General features: G+C 46.7%; 10 pseudogenes; 8 read left to right on the top strand and 2 right to left on the bottom strand.

Moving 5' to 3' along the window:
• Positions 1 to 3,566: 3,566 nt before the first annotated feature.
• LOC143928823 (5S ribosomal RNA) lies at positions 3,567 to 3,685 on the bottom strand (annotated as a pseudogene).
• Positions 3,686 to 4,108: 423 nt separating this feature from the next.
• On the bottom strand, positions 4,109 to 4,227 carry LOC143928878 (5S ribosomal RNA; annotated as a pseudogene).
• Positions 4,228 to 11,952: 7,725 nt separating this feature from the next.
• Positions 11,953 to 12,071, top strand: LOC143928741 (5S ribosomal RNA; annotated as a pseudogene).
• A 692-nt stretch (positions 12,072 to 12,763) lies between these two features.
• LOC143928434 (5S ribosomal RNA) lies at positions 12,764 to 12,882 on the top strand (annotated as a pseudogene).
• A 102-nt stretch (positions 12,883 to 12,984) lies between these two features.
• LOC143929010 (5S ribosomal RNA) lies at positions 12,985 to 13,103 on the top strand (annotated as a pseudogene).
• Positions 13,104 to 13,202: 99 nt separating this feature from the next.
• Positions 13,203 to 13,321, top strand: LOC143929090 (5S ribosomal RNA; annotated as a pseudogene).
• Positions 13,322 to 13,482: 161 nt separating this feature from the next.
• On the top strand, positions 13,483 to 13,601 carry LOC143928965 (5S ribosomal RNA; annotated as a pseudogene).
• A 1,191-nt stretch (positions 13,602 to 14,792) lies between these two features.
• Positions 14,793 to 14,911, top strand: LOC143929027 (5S ribosomal RNA; annotated as a pseudogene).
• A 407-nt stretch (positions 14,912 to 15,318) lies between these two features.
• LOC143928822 (5S ribosomal RNA) lies at positions 15,319 to 15,437 on the top strand (annotated as a pseudogene).
• A 317-nt stretch (positions 15,438 to 15,754) lies between these two features.
• Positions 15,755 to 15,873, top strand: LOC143929082 (5S ribosomal RNA; annotated as a pseudogene).
• The last annotated feature ends 3,145 nt before the right edge of the window (positions 15,874 to 19,018 follow it).

Raw genomic sequence — 19,018 nt, 5'->3', positions numbered from 1 at the left:
TGAATTGGGGACACTCCGTACCCAGATTACTGACCTACTCCATTATAAAGCGAAAGCGGCACTCCAGTTTTGTCGTAAACTGACGTAGGAGTCAGGGGACAAATGCGGAAAAATCTTAGCCAGGTCGGTAAAGGAGTTGAAATCTGCCTCTTACATACAACAGTTGATAGATGAGAATGGCCAGAGGGCCTCTACCACAACCCAAATAGCCAAAGTCTTTGAAAAATGCTACTCTGATCTCTACAACCTGCCCGATTCAGGGTCCGGACAGGACAATATAGACAGATATGTAACCGGTTCTGGTCTACCAACCCTCTCATCGGAATCACGGGAGTACTTGGAGAACCCGATCACACTGGAAGAAGTCCAGATGGCCGTGGGACCTCCGAAGGTGGGTAAGGCTCCGGGCCCTGACGGATATACCGCACAATACTATAAGACCTTCCTCCCTATTCTCGGCCTGCGCTTGGTGAATTTATTTAATACTCTGAGCTCGAATGGGGATTTTCCTGAGGATACCCTTAGAGCCCACATCTCGTTGATACCTAAGGAGGGCAAAGACCCGGGCCTATGTGGGAGCTACAGACCCATTTCCCTCCTAAATTCGGTCCCAAAACGATTCTCTAAAATCCTCGCCACGTGATTGGCACAGCACTTGCAGTCCCTTATACATATTGACCAGTTAGGTTTTATTCCCACCAGGGAAGATAGGGACAACACCATTAAGGTGCTTACCCTGGTCCATAAAGCAAAGTCATCTGGGACCCCTTGTCTTTTCGTGAGTACTGATGCCGAGAAGGCTTTTGATCGGGTCAAATGGACATTCATGTTCTCAGTCCTTCGCCATATAGGTCTGAGTGAACGGATGCTGGCATGGATAAGTAAGATATACTCACGCCCTTCAGCTCAACTCAAAGCGAATGGGGTGCTCTCATCTCCCCTTGACATCGGGAATGGGACCAGACAGGGTTGCCCCCTGTTGCCCCTATTATTCGCACTGTCATTGGAACCCTTTCTCTCCACAATTCGACAAAACTCAGACATAACGGGACTCCAAATGGGTACTATTGAGTGCAAGACATCTGCCTACGTAGATGACATGCTGTTCTCGTTGACGAATCCCAGAGTTTCCTTGCCAAATCTCCTTCGGGAATTCCAGATATACGGGATACTTCTTGAAATCAGAGGCCATGGGGGTCGAAGTCTCCCCGCAAACGTTACTAGACTTGCAGTCCAATTTTCGATTTAAATGGACCCATACAGCCCTTAAGTACTTAGGTACTTACATTCCACCGGACAACGCGCGTACGTTTATGTTGAACTTCCCCCCACCCCTTGTCACTAAGATCCGCAGTTTGCTTCACGGGTGGCATTCTGGCCTCCACTCCTGGTTCAGGAGATGCAATCTCATTAAAATGAACATACTCCCTAAATTTACCTATCTTTTCCAAGCTCTCCCGATCCAGATTCCAGTCCCGTTTTTTAAGCAAGCTCAATCCCTGCTCACTCAATTTAACTGGGCCCACAAAAATCCCAGACTTAAGTGGTCACAGCTGACATTGTCTAAACAACAGGGATCTCCCTGACTTGCGATGCTACTACCTGGCCTCCCATCTGGGGTGTGTATTGGACTGGAATGGAAACAAACTTTCTAAGCTCTGGGTGCAACTAGGACAATCTCACTCCCGAATTCCGCTAAGAAGCGCCAAGAAGCGCCATGTGGTGCTATAAGGATTTACCCACAGAATTGACGTCACATCCCACTATAGGGGCTTCATTGAAAGTCAGTCACCTGATCGCTACCCAAAACACACTCACGTCTTTGACTTCCCCCCTATTCCCTATACGTGGCCATCCGAACTTTGAACCGGGGACCCACTTAGAAATTCCAACCTAGACCATGCGTCTAAATTCGTCATTGATGGAAAATGGCCTTCTTTCTCAACCCTAACAGATCCGACAGGGCTTTTCCAACTGCCTTTTTGGAGAGCGGCGCAACAACATCATTTTTTCCATTCCATCCCCAATACTCAAACTTTCGCCCACCCTCAGACAGAGTTTGAGACTCTATGCAGGAGCGAAGGCCCTTAGGTCCACATTCTCTCTCAAACAGATCACCCACACTTAACCTGTCTGTCCAACTGGGAAAATGACCTTAATTGCTCATTTTCCCCAGCACAGAGACAACGCATTATCACTTTGGCTCTCAAAACCTCGCTGTGCACGAAGATACAGGAGACAAATTTTAAACTTCTCACCAGGTGGTATTTGACACCATCAAAGCTGCATAAATAATTCCCCTCTTCCTCGAACATATGCTGCAGGTGTGGAGAAGAAGAGGGCACGTTGCTCCACATTTTTTGGTCCTGCCCCAGCTTGGTGGACTTCTGGACAGAGATCTGATGCATAACACAAAAATTCACAGACTTCTCCATCCCGGAAGAGGCTGCATTCTTTCTCTTGCACCATTCACAGATTCCCATTAAGAAGTACAAAAAATCAATTTTACGACATGTGATAAATGCGGCAAAATCCTGCATCTCTCTCTATTGGAAAATATGTCCCCCCCCTTTCATTACTCACGGCTTAGGAAAATAGAGGACATTAAAAAAAATGCAGGACTTGATCCTCACATCACAAGGTAACCAAGAATTTTTTAAACAAACCTGGGACATCTGGAATACCTTTATATTCTCGCTGGAAGGATGTCGCCTGCTATCGCCTTAGTGCTCTGAGCTTTCCTTGACTGGCCCCTTGGACAGTGGCTGCCATCGTGTCTCGTCTCCTCTTCTCCTTTCCTGATCTTTCAATCCTTCTCTTTTCTGCCTTCCTCCCCTATCTCTCACCCCCTCCACCCCCTCTCTCTTTTGGAAAAAGTGGAAAATTGGGAATGACGGCCCCACCCCCCCCTCTGGATGGATTATGCCGGAGGGACCTGGGGTTTGTGTGACCCTGGATCTTGGTACAGTACTTTATCCGTGCCTTGAATCATTATGATTGATGGAAGGCAGACTCACATTTGCGAATATACCTGTATCAAGTATTGTTCAGCTGCTTTTTGCTCTGTATTTCTCTGTTGCATTATGTACTCGGGGGACCGTCTTCCCCTGTTTGGAGAAAAAAAAAAAAGAAGCCTGCGACACCTGGTATTCCCAGGCGGTCTCCCATCCAGGCATTAACCAGGCCCGACCCTGCTTAGCCTACAAGATCAGATGAGAAGGAACAGATTCAGGGTGATGTGGCTGTAGCCAGTATCTTCAGGCACTCTCAACTCTCTTGACAAATGCCAAGATGGTCACCTTGGGAACAAGCGGAAAAAATAGGTCAACGGCAACAACATAACAAGAAGCCTACGGCATCTGGAAATCCCAGGCGGTCTCCCATCCAGGGATTAAACTGGTCCCAACCCTGCTTAGCCTCTGAGATCAGATGAGATTGGGCTCTTTCAGGGTGATGTGGCCGTAGGAGATTTCTTCAGGCACTCTCAACCCTCTTGACTAACGCCAAGATGGTCACTTTGGGAAACAAACAAAAAAAAACAAGTTAACGCCAACAACATAAGAAGAAGTCTACAGCACCTAGTATTCCCAGGTGGTCTCCCATCCAGGTATTAACAAGGCCCGACCCTGTTTAGTCTCTGAGATCAGACGAGATCTGGTGCTTTCAGGGTTATGTGGCCATAGGCAAGCTCTTCAGGCACTCTCAACCCTCTTGACAAACACCAAGATGGTCACCTTGGTAAACAAACAAAACAAAAACAAGTCAACGCCAACAATATAAAAAGAAGCCTACAGCACCTAGTATTCCCAGGTGGTCTCCAATCCAGGTACTAGCAAGGCCCAACCTTGCGAAAAAAGACAGGTCAATGTCAACAACATAAAAAGAAGAATACGGCACCTGGTATTCCAACGCCATCTCCCATACAGGTACTAACTAGGCCCAACCCTTCTTAGCCTCAGAGATGAGAAGAGATAGGGCTCTTTCAGGGTGATGCTGCTGTAAGCGATCTCTTTGGGCACTCTCAACCCTCTTGACAAATGCCAAGATGGTCACCTTGGGAAACAAGCGAAAAAAAAAAAAACGAATCAACGCCAACAACATAAAAAGAAGCTTACAATAACTGGTATTCCCAGGTGGTCTCCCATCCAGGTACTAACCAGGCCTGACTCTTCTTAGCCTCCAAGATCAGACAAGATTGGGTGCTTTCAGAGTGATGTGGCCATAGGCAATCTCTTCAGGCACTCTCAACCCTCTAGACAAACACCAAGATGGTGACCTTGGGAAACAAGCTAAAAAAAAAACAGGTCAACGCCAACAACATAAAAAGAAGCCTACGACACCTGGTATTCCCAGGCGGTCTCCCATCCACGTACTAACAAGGCCAGACTCTTCTTAGCCTCCAACATCAAACGAGATCAGGTGCTTTCAGGGTGATGTGCCCGTAGGCAATCCCTTCAGGCACTTTCAACCCTCTTGACAAACGCCAAGATGGTCACCTTGGGAAACAAGCAAAAAAAAACTAAGTCAATGCCAACAACTTAAATAAAAAGCATATGGCATTGAGAAATCCCAGGCGGTCTCCCATCCAGGTACTAACCAGGTCCCAACCCTGCTTAGCCTCTGAGATCAAATGAGATTGGGCTCTTTCAGGGTGATGCGGCCATAGTAGATTTTTTCAGGCACGCTCAACCCTCTTGACAAACGCCAAGATGGTCACCTTGGGAAGCAAACAAAAAATCAAGTCAACGCCAACAACAAAAAAAGAAGCCTACAGCACCTAGTATTCCCAGGTGGTCTCCCATCCAGGTATTAACAAGGCACGACCCTTTCTAGCCTCTGAGATCAGAGGAGATTGGGTGCTTTCAGGGTGATGTGCCCATGGGCAATCTCTTTGGGCACTCTCATCCCTCTCGAAAAATGCCAAGATAGTCACCCTGGGTAACAAGCGGAAAAAAACAGGTCAACGCCAACAACATGAAAAGAAGAATACGGCACCTGGTATTCCAAGGCCATCTCCCATTCAAGTACTAACTAGGCCCAACCCTTCTTAGCCTCCGAGATCAGAAGAGATAGGGTGCTTTCAGGGTGATGCTGCTGTAAGCGATCTCTTTAAGCACTCTCTACCCTCTTGACAAATGCCAAGATGATCACTTTGGGAAACAAGCGAAAAAAAACAGGTCAACACCAACAACATAAAAAGAAGCCTACGACATCTGGAAAACCCAGGTGGTCTCCCATCCACGTACAAACCAGGCCCAACCCTGCTTAGCCTCTGAGACCAGACGAGATTGGGCGCTTTCAGGGTGTTGTGCCCGTAGGCAATTTCTTTGTGCACTCTCAACCCTCTTGACAAATGCCAAGATGGTCACCTTGGGAAAAAAGGGAAAAAAAACAGGTCAACGCCGACAACATAATGAGAAGCCTACAGCACCTGGTATACCCAGGCTTTCTCCCATCCAGGTACTAACCAGGCCCATTGCTGTTTAGCCCCCGAGATCAGATGAGATTGGGCTCTCTCAGGGTGATTTGGCCGTAGGCATTCTCTTTGGGCACTCTGAAGCCTCTTGACAGCAAATATCAGCAACGTGTCTCAAAGAGACAAATTGCATTAGAGATGTGAGATAGACATGAAATGTCAATACCCATTGGTTACTTATATGTAACCATTAATACAGTTAATGCGGCTACATACAGCAAAGTGTGAGCTAAGCAGCTAAAGGGTATACATTATATAAGAGTAAATTGACGTAGCTTGTAAATTCCAACGTGTAAATCGTTCCATTAATTTTGTTACGCACGAAGACTGCTTACACTGACTGTTTTCCGTTTCCACTGGTTATCGGCATAATGTATCAGTAACCCTGAACATTAATAGTGATAGACAGTTTACATTAGGATGTATGCTTGATGTGAATGTAAAATAGTTGCATTATGTGTTATTAATGTAATCAAACTTTATTGCTATCCTTTGGTACTGCAACCACTTCTCAATCAAGTAAACCGTCCCACTGCTTTTCTCACATTTTGCTGCTGTTAAAAAATGGGTTGCCAGTGTTATGTGTTACAAATGGTTATCAGTGTGACAGTTAATGTGGAGAAGACGTAATACACAAAATAGAGTCAGAAAGAGAATCCTATTGCATAGAGGTAGAGAGATGGTTGCATTACTCTTAATGTGCAGTGTGTAAAAGGTTTTAAAAAGATGGTTTTGTGTGAAGTTTGCTTTAACGTAAAATTACCTGTACATTATAACTATGGTTACGTTTACAATGATTTAGAGATAGTAATCTCTATAATATAATAATAAGTATATTGAGGCAGTATATATAGGTCGAGATAAAGTGAATACACAAAAGGGTTCAAGGGATAGTTGCAAAGTAATATCCTCATTAAGGCAGAATGTCGGAATAGCAATGAGATTAGATGGTTGCAACATAACACGAAATATGAGTACGGCTAAAATACAGAAAAACAGTACATAATTTAAGAGTACCGTAGAATATAGTATAAATTATTTAAGATTAAATTGACTTAGCTTGAAAAAATCTTAGTTTAAATCGTTGAGTAAATCGTTGAGTAAATCGTAAATTTATCAGCTAAGTTAACTCTGAGATTATGATTAATTTGACAGTTCCATTACGCGGGCCTTTTCACTGGTTTAATCATAATGTAATATCAGTAATTGCTATCAGTAAATGTTAAAAGTTTAAGACGGTTTAAATTAGGATGTGGAATTGATATGGATTTAAAAGCGGTACATTAATTTTCTGAAGCATATGGCAGAAAGACGGCTTACACTGCTTTTCTCACATTTTGCTGCGGTAAAAAGGAATGTTTTGTCACTGTGTTTTAACTGTGACTTATTTGCTTATGTCATGACAGCTTCATACGGGTTGAGCAATAAAACAGTTTTATTAAGATGTAAGACTAGTTTTATTCTCTACATATATGCTTTTCAGAGAGTTGTATAATATAGATGACCAATAGGACATTTAAATGGCTTAATATTGCAGGGAGGAAGTATCGCTGTTCAACGGTAAGAGATTGAAAGCTTAGCTTGATAGTCTAAATTTAAAGGATATGCCGGTACCACTGAGAAAGCTTGCATATATATTTATTGTGAGACTTTAAGCACAACAGTGATTGCACTTTGTACTAGTACCTCTGCTTTGTAGCTTAGGACTATGTCTCCTCGTAAGAGGGTCCCAGGGGGAGATAACAAGGACACTGGTAAGTCACCGCCTAGGTCTAGGGGTTCTAAAAATGCCTGTAGGTTACCATCCCCCCCCCTGCAAGACTGGAGTCAGCCTCACAGGATGAGTCAGTGCCCCTGTCAGGATTTGCAGCCTCTCCTAATATTTCAGCCCCGGTATACATCACTGAGGACTCCCTTAGGGCTACATTGGAGGGTTTTGAAGGGAGAATCATGAATTTTATTTCAGCTTCCCTGAAAGATAGCAGGAAAAGGGGTAGTTCCCCTACCTCTGCTGAGATTCCTCTTTCAGATGACACTTCTGACAATGAGGAGAGATCCCTATCTTGGGACAGGAATCTTGAGCAGTCGGATGAATCAGAGGAAGAGGAGAGAGTCCCCTCCTCCCAGGCGCTCAGAAAACAGGTGCAGTATTATACTGAATTGGTGCGTACCACATTCAGAATGCCTGCTGCTGAGATCGCTACGTCCTCTGTTTCTTCCCTGGGAGTCAGGAAAATCCCACAACCTGCCTTTTCCTTTCCAATTAATCCCTTAATGGATAAATTGTTGTATGAGGATTGGGGACATCCCGATAAACTGTTTGCTCCTCCTAAAAGGTTTTCTATGCTTTATCCTCTGGAGGAAAGTTTCACCAAGAAATGGGGGGTCCCATCTGTCGATGCGACTGTTTCTTGCATGAATAGAAACCTGACCTGTCCTTTGGATAATGCTCAGGTATTTAAAGATCCAACTGATAAGAAGCTGGAAACATTATTAAAAGCCTCCTTTTCCATGACTGGCACTGTAGTGCAACCTACAGTCGCAGCTGTGGGGTTGTGTCAGTTCCTCAAGGAACAGGTTAAGAAGATGCTTGGCCTCCTTCCCAGTGAGGAAGTGGAGAATTATGCAGAAATACCTCAAATTCTGTGTTTCATGATTGATGCGATTTTGGATTCTGTCCAACAAGCATCTCGTTTGTCTCTCCTGTTGGTACACATGCGAAGGGCCCTATGGCTAAAGAATTGGGCAGCTGAGCTATCATGCAAGAAGCATTTGATTGGGTTCCCGTTTAAAGGGGAACGTTTGTTTGGAGAAGAATTAGACAAATTCGTCCAAAAAATTTCAGGGGGTAAATCTACTCTCCTTCCAGTCAAAAGGAGCAAACGTCCATCATTTAGGCGTTCTCTCTCTCCCGGAGCATCAAGCTCTAAGCAGTGGCGACGGCCTTCTCAACCCCCCTCTACAGGAAAGGCTCAAGGCCGGGCCCAGTGGCAGAAGAAATCCTGGGGGCGAAAGCCTGCCAAGCAGAGCCCGAAAGCTACCTTGTGAAGGGGCGCCCCCACTCGGCCAAGTGGGGGAAGGCTCCTGCAGTTTGCAGAAGCCTGGCGGGAAGAGATCCGGGACGAGTGGGTGGTCTCTTTGGTATCCCTGGGCTACAAGCTGGAGTTTCAGGAGAATCCACCTTCTCGCTTTCTAAGGTCAAGGATCCCCAGGGACCCAGTAAAGCAAAGACCGCTATTTCTGGCCTTAGATCACTTACTATCCCAGGGGGTGATAGTAGAAGTGGACCCAAAAGAACAGGGTTCAGGGTTTTACTCGAATCTCTTCACCGTTCCAAAGCCAAATAGAAGTGTCAGACCTATCCTGGATCTGAAGGATCTGACCCGTTTTTTACGCATCCGGTCCTTCTGAATACAGTCAATTCGCACTGTGGTCTCCTCCCTGCAAGGGGGAGAGTTTATGGCATCAATAGACATCAAGGATGCATATCTCCATGTGCCAATTTTTCCCGCACACCAAAAGTATCTAAGGTTCACGGTAGAGCGGCGCCATTTTCAATTTGTGGCCTTGCCGTTCGGGCTAGCTACGGCCCCTCGAGTCTTCACAAAGATTCTGGACCCTCTCTTGGCAAACCTAAGAGCTCAGGGTATAGCCGTCATGGCTTATCTAGACGATTTGCTTCTCATAGAGAAAACAGTAGCGCTCCTGAACCACAGTGTTACCAGAACGCTAGAACAGCTGGAACGCCTAGGTTGGATTATAAACCTAGAAAAGTCGTCCCTACAGCCTGCTACCAGGTTGGAATACCTGGGTATGGTTATCGACACTGCTCAGGGCAAGGTGTTTCTACCAAGGCCAAAAGTCTTGGCCATTGGGGATCTGGTGCGCCTAATTCTGGGCAGAAGATCTTCCCCCATTCGGTTGTGCATGAGACTGTTAGGGAAAATGGTTGCCTCCTTCGAGGCCGTTCCATTCGCCTAGTTCCACTCAAGGCCTCTGCAAAGATGCATCCTTGCGGCTTGGAACAGGAAGCCCCAGTCCTTGGATCTTCCTATGCGTCTATCCCCAGGGACACGCAAGAGTCTCGTCTAACGAGTCTAAGAGTCTCGTTACAAACCGAGAATTTGCTGAAAGGCAAAACTTTTCTTCCTCTTCCATGGAAGATTATTATGACAAATGGCAGCCTGACAGGCTGGGGAGCAGTGTTGGAGGAGACGTGCTCGCAGTGGAAATGGTCTGTGATCGAGAAGCTATTGCCCATAAATGTCTTGGAGATCCAGGCAGTTTATATGGCTCTCATAAACTGTTCTTTCAGACTACGGGGTCTCCCTGTTCGAGTTCAGTCCGACAATGCCACAGCAGTGGCCTATATCAATCACCAGGGTGGTACCAGGAGTCTGGTTGCGCAAAAAGAGGTGAATCGCATACTTGTCTGGGCAGAAAGGCATGTTCCATGCCTTTCTACAGTCTTCATTCCAGGAGTGGAAAATTGGCAGGCAGATTTTCTGCGCCGCCAGCAGTTGTGCCTAGGAGAATGAGCTCTGCACCCCGACGTGTTTTGGAACATATGTCGCAGGTGGGGTACTCCAGACGTAGATCTGTTTGCGTCCAGGTTCAACAGAAAACTGGACAAATTCGTGTCAAGGACAAGAGATACACTCGCTCAGGGGTCGAATGCTCTGACAGTTCCCTGGGATCAGTAAAATTTGATTTATGCCTCCCCCCGTGCCCGCTTCTGCCGCGGTTCCTGGGAAGAGTCTAGTGGGAAACAAAGTCGCTTCTTTTGGTAGCCCTGGCTTGGCCCAGGCGACCGTGGTACGCAGAGATCATGAAGTTGGCAGTAGGCAGGCTGTGGATCCTCCCTCTCCGGCCAGATCTGCTCTCACAGGGTCCAATTTACCATGCTGCTTTACACAGTCTGAATTTGACGGTTTGGCTGCTGAGACCCACATTCTGAGAGACCGTGGGCTTTCGGGGCCAGTCCTTTCTACTCTGGTCAATGCCAGAAAGCCGGCCTCCAGGCTTATTTACTACAAAATCTGGAGGGCATATGTTTCCTGTTGTGAACTCAGGGAATGTCATCCTAGAAAGTATGTCATTAGCAGGATCTTGGCCTTCCTCCAGTCAGGCCTAGAAATGAATTTGGCCGTAAGCACTATCAAGGTGCATATTTCGTCCTTGTCAGTGTTTTTTCAGAAACCACTTGCATCACATTCCCTGGTGCGGGCTTTCATCCAGGGGGCTATGAGGATAAGGCTGCCAGTCAAACCTCCGGTATGCCCATGGGATCTGAATTTGGTTCTCTCAGCTTTGCAGGGGCAACCTTTTGAACCTTTGCATCAGGCTTCGTTAGTTCTTTTGACTAAAAAATTGGTTTTCTTGGTAGCCATATCCACGGCTAGAAGAGTGTCAGAACTAGCAGCTCTCTCCAGTAAAGAACCGTATCTAATTATTATCTAATTATTCATAAGGACCTGGTGGTAATGCGTCCCAACAGGTCCTTTCTGCCTAAGGTGGTTTCAGGATTCCATTTGAATCAAGATTTAAGCCTACCATCCTTTTTTCCGGACCCACAGTCCGCAGAAGAAGAATCTTTGGATGTGGTAAGGGCAATCAGTATCTATCTTCAGGCAACTGCTCAGATAAGGAAAACTGGTTGCTTATTTATTTTGCCGGAAGGCCCTAGGAAGGGCCAGGCGGCATCAAAATCCACTCTCTCAAGGTGGATTAGACAGATTATTTCTCAGGCCTATAGTGTTAAAGGGAAGATCCCTCGTTTTCAAGTGAGAGCGCACTCAACTAGGGCTGTAAGTGCTTCTTGGGCAGTGCATCACCAGGCCTCCCTGGCTCAGATCTGTAAGGCTGCAACTTGGTCATCAGTCCACACATTCACCAGATTCTATCAGGTGGATGTCAGAGGGCAAGAGGATATCGCCTTTGGGCGCAGTGTACTGCAGGCTGCAGTTTAGGTCCTTGGCGGTCTATATATTATGATCTGTGTCTCCCTGCCCTCAATCTGAGCATTGCTTTGGGTCATCCCACTATGTAATGAAGCTCCTGTGTCCTGTGATGTATGATCAAGAAAATAGGATTTTTATATACAGCTTACCTGTAAAATCCTTTTCTTGAGAGTACATCACGGGACACAGGGCACCCACCCCTCTTGGGTTTTACATGGTTTCCTATTGCTTTGCTACAAAACTGAGGTGCCCCCCATATGGGAGGGGTTATATAGGGGAGGAATTCTCCTTAATTGGGGGTTAACCAGTGTCCAATCACCAGAGGTGCCTATATAACCCACTATGTAATGAAGCTCCTGTGTCCCGTGATGTACTCTCAAGAAAAGCATTTTACAGGTAAGTTGTATATAAAAATCCTATTTTTTATGTTGTTGGCGTTGACCTGTTTTTTTTTGCTTGTTTCCCAAGATGACCATCTTGGCGTTTGTCAAGAGGGTGAGAGTGCCCAAAGAAAGTGCCTACGGCCAAATCACCCTGAAAGTGCCCGATCTTGTCTGATCTCGGAGGCTAAGCATTGTCGGGCCTGATTAGTAACTGGAAGGGAGACCGACTGGGAATACCAGGTGCCGTAGGCTTCTTTTTATGTTGCTGGCGTTGACATTTTTTTTTTTCCGCTTGTTTCCCAAGGTGACCATCTTGGCATTTGTCAAGAGGGCTGAGAGAGCCCAAAGAAATCTCCTACGGCCACATCACCCTGAAAGCGCCCGATCTTATCTGATCTCAGAGGCTAAGCAGGGTCCAGCCTGGATAGTACCTAATTACAGGTGCCGTAGGAATCTTTTTATATTGTTGGCTTTGACCTGTTTTTTTTCGCTTGTTTCCCAAGGTGACCATTTTAGCATCTGTCAAGAGTTTTGAGTATGTCCCAAAGCGTTCGCCTAAGGCCCCATCACCCTGAAAGCGCCCGATCTCAGAGGCTAAGCAGGGTCAGGGTCAGATGGGAGACCGCCAGGGTCTATGTTGTTGGCGTTGACCTGTTTTTTTTCACTTGTTTCCCAAGATGACCATCTTGGCATTTGTTAAGAGGGTTGAGAGTGTCTGAATAGAACACCTATGGCCACATCACCCTGAAAGCGCACAATCTCATCTGATCTCAGAGGCCTAGCAGTGTACGGCCTGGTTAATACCTGTATGGGAGACCATCTGTGAATACCAGGTGCCGTAGGCTTCTTTTTATGTTGTTGGTGTTGACCTGTTTATTTTTGCTTGTTTCCCAAGGTGACCATCTTGGCGTTTAACAAGAGGGTCCAGAGTGCCCAAAGAGACCACCTACGGCCCCATCACCCTGAAAGCACCCAATCTTGTCTGATCTCGGAGGCTAAGCAGTGTCAGGCCTGGTTAATACCAGGATGGGAGAACGTCTGGGAATAACAGGTGCCGTAGGCTTCTTTTTATGTTATTGGCCTTGACCTGGTTTCTTTTTTCACTTGTTTCCCAAGGTGACCATCTTGGCATTTGTCAAGAGGGTTGAGAGTGCCCAAAGAGATCACCTACGGCCCCATCACCATGAAAGCACCCAATCTTGTCTGATCTCGGAGGCTAAACAGTGTCGGGCCTGGTTAGTACCTGGATGGGAGACCGCCTTGGAATACTAGGTGCCATAGGCTTCTTTTTATGTTGTTGGCTTTGACCTGTTTTTTTCACTTGTTTCTCAAGGCGACCATCTTGGCGTTTGTCAAGAGGGTTGGGCGTGTCTTGAAGAGAACGCTTACGGCCACATCACCCTGAAAGCACCCGATCTCATCTGATTTCAGAGGCTAAGCAGTGTCAGGCCTGGTTAGTACCTGGATGGGAGACTGCCTGGAAAGACCAGGTGCCATAGAAGGATCTGGCCTGGTTAGTGTCTTGATTGGGAGATCGCCTGGGAATACCGGATGCCGTAGGCTTCTTTTTATGTTGTTGGCTTTGACCTGTTTTTTTTTAGCTTGTTTCCCAAGGTGAGCATCTTGGCCTTTGTCAAGAGGCTTCAGAGTGCCCAAAGAGAATGCCTACGGCCAAATCACCCTGAGAGAGCCCAATCTCATCTGATCTCGGGGGCTAAGCAGCGATGGGCCTGGTTAGTACCTGGATGGGAGAAAGCCTGGGAATACCAGGTGCTGTAGGCTTCTCATTATGTTGTCGGCGTTGACCTGTTTTTTTTCCCTTTTTTCCCAAGGTGACCATCTTGGCATTTGTCAAGAGGGTTGAGAGTGCACAAAGAAATTGCCTACGGGCACAACACCCTGAAAGCGCCCAATCTCATCTGGTCTCAGAGGCTAAGCAGGGTTGGGCCTGGTTTGTACGTGGATGGGAGACCACCTGCGTTTTCCAGATGCCGCAGGCTTCTTTTTATGTTGTTGGTGTTGACCTGTTTTTTTTCGCTTGTTTCCCAAAGTGATCATCTTGGCATTTGTCAAGAGGGTAGAGAGTGCTTAAAGAGATCGCTTACAGCAGCATCACCCTGAAAGGACCCTATCTCTTCTGATCTCGGAGGCTAAGAAGGGTTGGGCCTAGTTAGTACTTGAATGGGAGATGGCCTTGGAATACCAGGTGCCGTATTCTTCTTTTCATGTTGTTGGCGTTGACCTGTTTTTTTCCGCTTGTTTCCCAGGGTGACTATCTTGCCATTTTTCAAGAGGGATGAGAGTGCCCAAAGAGATTGCCCATGGGCACATCACCCTGAAAGCACCCAATCTCCTCTGATCTCAGAGGCTAGAAAGGGTCGTGCCTTGTTAATACCTGGATGGGAGACCGCCTGGGAATACTAGGTGCTGTAGGCTTCTTTTTATGTTGTTGGCATTGACTTGATTTTTTGTTTGCTTCCCAAGGTGACCATCTTGGCGTTTGTCAAGAGGGTTGAGCGTGCCTGAAAAAATCTACTATGGCCGCATCACCCTGAAAGAGCCCAATCTCATTTGATCTCAGAGGCTAAGCAGGGTTGGGACCTGGTTAGTACCTGGATGGGAGACCGCCTGGGATTTCTCAATGCCATATGCTTTTTTTTTAAGTTGTTGGCATTGACTTAGTTTTTTTTTGCTTGTTTCCCAAGGTGACCATCTTGGCGTTTGTCAAGAGGGTTGAAAGTGCCTGAAGGGATTGCCTACGGGCACATCACCCTGAAAGCACCTGATCTCGTTTGATGTTGGAGGCTAAGAAGAGTCTGGCCTTGTTAGTACGTGGATGGGAGACCGCCTGGGAATACCAGGTGTCGTAGGCTTCTTTTTATGTTGTTGGCGTTGACCTGTTTTTTTTTAGCTTGTTTCCCAAGGTCACCATCTTGGTGTTTGTCAAGAGGGTTGAGAGTGCCTGAAGAGATTGCCTATGGCCACATCACACTGAAAGCACCCAATCTTGTCTGATCTTGGAGGCTAAGAAGAGTCAGGCCTGGTTAGTACCTGGATGGGAGACCACCTGGGAATACCAGTTATTGTAAGCTTCTTTTTATGTTGTTGGCGTTGATTCGTTTTTTTTTTTTTTCGCTTGTTTCCCAAGGTGACCATCTTGGCATTTGTCAAGAGGGTTTAAAGTGCCCAAAGAGATCGCTTACAGCAGCATCACCCTGAAAGAGCCCTATCTCTTCTCATCTCTGAGGCTAAGAAGGGTTGGGCCTAGTTAGTACCTGTATGGGAGATGGCGTTGGAATACCAGGTGCCGTATTCTTCTTTTTATGTTGTTGACATTGATCTGTCTTTTTTCGCAAGGTTGGGCCTTGCTAGTACCTGGATTGGAGACCACCTGGGAATACTTTTTATGTTGTTGGCGTTGACTTGTTTTTGTTTTGTTTGTTTACCAAGGTGACCATCTTGGTGTTTGTCAAGAGGGTTGAGAGTGCCTGAAGAGCTTGCCTATGGCCACATAACCCTGAAAGCACCAGATCTCGTCTGATCTCAGAGACTAAACAGGGTCGGGCCTTGTTAATACCTGGATGGGAGACCACCTGGGAATACTAGGTGCTGTAGACTTCTTCTTATGTTGTTGGCGTTAACTTGTTTTTTTTTGTTTTTTTCCCAAAGTGACCATCTTGGCATTAGTCAAGAGGGTTGAGAGTGCCTGAAGAAATCTCCTACGGCCACATCACCCTGAAAGAGCCCAATCTCATCTGATCTCAGAGGCTAAGCAGGGTTGGGACCAGTTTAATCCCTGGATGGGAGACCACCTGGGATTTCCAGATGCCGTAGTCTTCTTGTTATGTTGTTGCCGTTGACCTATTTTTTTCTGCTTGTTCCCAAGGTGACCATCTTGGCATTTTTCAAGAGAGTTGAGAGTGCCTGAAGATATTGGCTACGGCCACATCACCCTGAATCTGTTCCATCTCATCTGATCTTGTAGGCTAAGCAGGGCCGGGCCTGGTTAATGCCTGGATGGGAGACCGCCTGGGAATACCAGGTGTCGTAGGCTTCTTTTTTTTTTTCTACAAACAGGGAATGACGGTCCCCCGAGTACATAATGCAACAGAGAAATACAGAGCAAAAAGCAGCTGAACAATACTTGATACAGGTATATTCGCAAATGTGAGTCTGCCTTCCATCAATCATAATGATTCAAGGCACGGATAAAGTACAAGAATTTTTGTGTTATGCATCGGATCTCTGTCCAGAAGTCCACCAAGCTGGGGCAGGACCAAAAAATGTGGAGCAATGTGCCCTCTTCTTCTCCACACCTCCAGCATATGTTCGAGGAAGAGGGGAATTATTTATGCAGCTTTGATAGTGTCAAATACCACCTGATGAGAAGTTTAAAATTTGTCTCCTGTATCTTCGTGCACAGCGAGGTTTTGAGAGCCAAAGTGATAATGCGTTGTCTCTGTGCTGGGGAAAACGAGCAATCAAGGTCCTTTTCCCAGTTGGACAGACAGGTTAAGTGTGGGTGATCTGTTTGAGAGAGAATGTGGACCAAAGGGCCTTCGCTCCTGCATAGAGTCTCAAACTCCGTCTGAGGGCGGGTGAAAGTTTGAGTATTGGGGATGGAATGGAGAAAATTATGTTGTTGCGCCGCTCTCCAAAAAGGCAGTTGGAAAAGCCCTGTCGGATCTGTTAGGGTTCAGAAAGAAGGCCATTTTCCATCAATGACGAATTTAGACGCATGGTCTAGGTTGGAATTTCTAAGTGGGTCCCCGGTTCAAAGTTCGGATGGTCACGTATAGGGAATAGGGGGGAAGTCAAAGACGTGAGTGTGTTTTGGGTAGCGATCAGGTGACTGACTTTCAATGAAGCCCCTATAGTGGGATGTGACGTAAATTCTGTGGGTAAATCCTTATAGCACCACATGGCACTTCTTAGCGGAATTCGGGAGTGAGATTGTCCTAGTTGCACCCAGAGCTTAGAAAGTTTGTTTCCATTCCAGTCCAATACACACCCCAGATGGGAGGCCAGGTAGTAGCATCGCAAGTCAGGGAGAACCAACCCTCCCTGTTGTTTAGACAATGTCAGCTGTGACCACTTAAGTCTGAATTTTTGTGGGCCCAGTTAAATTGAGTGAGCAGGAATTGAGCTTGCTTAAAAAACGGCACTGGACTCTGGATCAGGAGAGCTTGGAAAAGATAGGTACATTTAGGGAGTATGTTCATTTTAATGAGATTGCATCTCCTGAACCAGGAATGGAGGCCAGAATGCCACCCGTGAAGCAAACTGCAGATCTTAGTGACAAGGGGTGGGGGAAAGTTCAACATAAACGTACGCGCGATGTCCGGTGGAATGTAAGTACCTAAGTACTTAAGGGCTGTATGGGTCCATTTAAATCGAAAATTGGACTGCAAGTCTAGTAACGTTTGCGGGGGGACTGCGACCCCCATGGCCTCTGATTTCAAGAAGTATCCCGTATATCTGGAATTCCCGAAGGAGATTTGGCAAGGAAACTCTGGGATTCTTCAACGAGAACAGCATGTCATCCACGTAGGCAGATATCTTGCACTCAATAGTACCCATTTGGAGTCCTGTTATGTCTGAGTTTTGTCGAATTGTGGAGAGAAAGGGTTCCAATGACAGTGCGAATAATAGGGGCGACAGGGGGCAACCCTGTCTGGTCCCATTCCCGATGTCAAGGGGAGATGAGAGCACCCCATTCGCTTTGAGTTGAGCTGAAGGGCGTGAGTATATCTTACTTATCCATGCCAGCATCCGTTCACTCAGACCTATATGGCGAAGGACCGAGAACATGAATGTCCATTTGACCCGATCAAAAGCCTTCTCGGCATCAGTACTCACGAAAAGACAAGGGGTCCCAGATGACTTTGCTTTATGGACCAGGGTAAGCACCTTAATGGTGTTATCCCTATCTTCCCTGGTGGGAATAAAACCTAAGTGGTCAATATGTATAAGGGACTGCAAGTGCTGTGCCAATCACGTGGCGAGGATTTTAGAGAATCGTTTTAGGACCGAATTTAGGAGGGAAATGGGTCTGTAGCTCCCACATAGGCCCGGGTCTTTGCCCTCCTTAGGTATCAACGAGATGTGGGCTCTAAGGTTATCCTCAGGAAAATCCCCATTCAAACTCAGAGTATTAAATAAATTCACCAAGCGCGGGCCGAGAATAGAATAAGTTCTTATAGTATTGTGCGGTATATCCGTCAGGGCCCGGAGCCTTACCCACCTTCGGAGGTCCCTGGACTTCTTCCAGTGTGATCGGGTCCTCCAAGTACTCCCGTGATTCCGATGAGAGGGTTGGTAGACCAGAACCGGTTTCATATCTGTCTATATTGTCCTGTCCGGACCCTGAATCGGGCAGGTTGTAGAGATCAGAGTAACATTTTTCAAAGACTTTGGCTATTTGAGTTGGGGTAGAGGCCCTCTGGCCATTCTCATCTATCAACTGTGGTATGTAAGAGGCAGATTTCAACTCATTTACCGACCATCATCCCTTCCTCCAATGGGAGATGCCACCGGCATGACAGCCCCGTGTCCTGTCAAGTGGTGCCCCTCTGACAATGTCGTCTGGGTATATGTGGAGCATCCAGGGGGAGGCAGAGACCACCCAAACAGTGAGGGGTAAAGCCTCCAAGGGGACCGGTGCCAGACAGGAGGATAGCGGTGTCTTTTACAATTTGGTTAATTAGACAAGTCATCCAGTGTGTTTCTGTGAGCAGCGGAAGGAAAGGTTGGTAAGGATTATGAATGGGTGGGGGCCAGGGAAGTGCTGTATGGGTCCATTTAAATCGAAAATTGGACTGCAAGTCTAGTAACGTTTGCGGGGGGACTGCGACCCCCATGGCCTCTGATTTCAAGAAGTATCCCGTATATCTGGAATTCCCGAAGGAGATTTGGCAAGGAAACTCTGGGATTCGTCAGCGAGAACAGCATGTCATCCACGTAGGCAGATATCTTGCAGTCAATAGTACCCATTTGGAGTCCCGTTATGTCTGAGTTTTGTCGAATTGTGGAGAGAAAGGGTTCCAATGACAGTGCGAATAATAGGGGAGTCACATTCCCGATGTCAAGGGGAGATGAGAGCACCCCATTCGCTTTGAGTTGAGCTGAAGGGCGTGAGTATATCTTACTTATCCATGCCAGCATCCGTTCACTCAGACCTATATGGCGAAGGACCGAGA

The sequence above is a fragment of the Lithobates pipiens genome, unplaced genomic scaffold (genome assembly GCF_037356315.1).
Source record: "Lithobates pipiens isolate NorthernLeopardFrog02 unplaced genomic scaffold, aLitPip1_a1.2 Scaffold_23, whole genome shotgun sequence".
Taxonomy (NCBI): Eukaryota; Metazoa; Chordata; class Amphibia; order Anura; family Ranidae; genus Lithobates; species Lithobates pipiens.
This window is presented reverse-complemented; position numbering and strand designations above follow the sequence as displayed.